General features: G+C 34.4%; 1 protein-coding gene across 1 annotated transcript in view; it reads left to right on the forward strand.

Moving 5' to 3' along the window:
- The window catches only part of SGCZ (sarcoglycan, zeta), a 1,069,593-nt gene that overhangs the window by 387,794 nt on the left and 679,813 nt on the right, over positions 1–1,986 (forward strand). The gene's annotated exons all lie outside the window — the stretch shown is intronic.

The raw sequence follows: 1,986 nt of genomic DNA on the forward strand, positions 1-1,986 counted from the left end.
GTTACTATTACTAGAATTAGTATAAAACAATGTGTACATAATATCATGAAAATTGTATTTCCATTTAAGTTTCCTTATGTAACATAAGTTGAAGGGATTATTATTTTCATTCAATATAATGAGAAAAATGAGGTTCAAAGAGTTAAGTGGCATGCCACGGTCATGCAGTTAGTAAATAATAGAACCTGAGCTAAGACCCTGACTCCATACTTTTTACTCTTACTAAATTATCTGTGAGATATGTCCATATTGATAAGCACAGCAGGAATGCTATATAAAAGCAAATTAATGACAGAGTACAATGCAGTTCTTGGACTCCATTATCAATATAGGTACACACTTCAGATAGAATCTAACTGGTGGTCAGCAGGGAGGGTCACCTCATGGGCACAGTGTTCTGGGCTCTTTGGGAACAGACTAAGGCAACTGGAAAGACAGTGTTCCTGAGAGTACCACCAGTAAAACAACTAGAAACTGTTTGAGCAGTAATATATCTATAGTATATACTCCCACAATGACATAGCATCCACTAGTGTATGATATTTTAGAAACTATTAGACCAAAGCAATGGGCTGATTCAGGAAAGGCCCCCCAAAGGTGTTTTGCCAATTTTAGAATACAAAAAAAAAAAAAAAAGAAAAAAAAAAAGCTTGGCTAGATATGTGTATTTTGACAGTGATTTCCATTATTCATGGTTTTCCAATTCCCTGTAAGCCATGAAATGCTTTAACATTTTGATTACGTGTATGAATAATTCAAAATCCAGACTATTGCTTTTATGGAAATACATAAAACAACTAAGAATTCCATGGATTTTCCATCATACCACTTTCACTAATGTATTCATATTAGCCGTCCAACTCTTTCTTTTCCCTTTTTCTGAAGGAGAAATCACACTCCTCTTCTTGTTACTGCTATTTTCTCCTTAAGCTGGGGTGATTTGTGTTCCATTGCCTTTGCCATTCTTTATTTAGTGCTTGCCTCTTAGACACCCTGGGAATCACTCTCATTATAGACTTCGTTTGTTCTGTTCCTCTTATAGATCTTGACATAGCTGTTCTGAAAGTTGTTCCATATGCATATGTTTCTTAACGTATCCTTAACACTGCTGCATCGTTTTGGAAGATATTAACATTCACCTTCAATATTGTATATAGGCCACCTCATCTCATCCCCGGCTAATCAGACATCAGAGAGTACAGACCAAGGGCAAGCTGTATCAGAACCACTGTGCTCCTTATTTATCTCTTATAGGTAAAAATAGCATATGCACTTTCCCTTTTAGTCCCCAAATAACTCTCATCTTTTTTTGTCACAGTTGTTAATTATATTTTAACTTATACAATATATCCACAAAATGTGGAAAAGTTAGAGATGGCATTTGTCTAAAACATGGCAGGCTCTTAATATAGCAAACTTTTAAAAAACATTCTGAATAATAAGCATTGATTTATGTCATCTAAATGTTAAACAAAAAGAAAAAGTATTTAAAAAACAACAAGAAAGAGAAAGAAGACTGCCCTGTTTTGGCTTTCAACGGAAAACCTATGTCTGCTTTCTAAATGCTTTCAAGTTCCTCCTTCTCATTTACTCTCAAGTAAATAGGGAACTACACTTCAGACACCACTGCTCTGCTTAGGACATGGAACTCCAAGTCATTCGTTTGGGAAGAAAGGCAGTCCTGACCTTTGTTCTTTTAGAGATTTTGATAAAATAAATTCAGTCTCAGTACAGCCTATTTCTGTATAGCCCTGATTCAATAAAGACCCACAATTCCACATTTACATTAGAAAGAAAAAACATTTGTGTAAGTATAATAATAACAGAAACAAACATGGAGATCCATAAGAAACATAGCAACTTATCAGAATTATCAGTTTTCCCCTATCATTTCTTCCATAAAAAACGAATCTATTTATTTTGTAGGAAAATGAATGCTTTGGAAATTTCAACTGTGAAACTAATTTGGCCTTATCTTAAACACTC

Source organism: Propithecus coquereli, unplaced genomic scaffold (assembly GCF_000956105.1).
Source record: "Propithecus coquereli isolate 6110/MARCELLA unplaced genomic scaffold, Pcoq_1.0 Scaffold159, whole genome shotgun sequence".
NCBI lineage: Eukaryota > Metazoa > Chordata > Mammalia > Primates > Indriidae > Propithecus > Propithecus coquereli.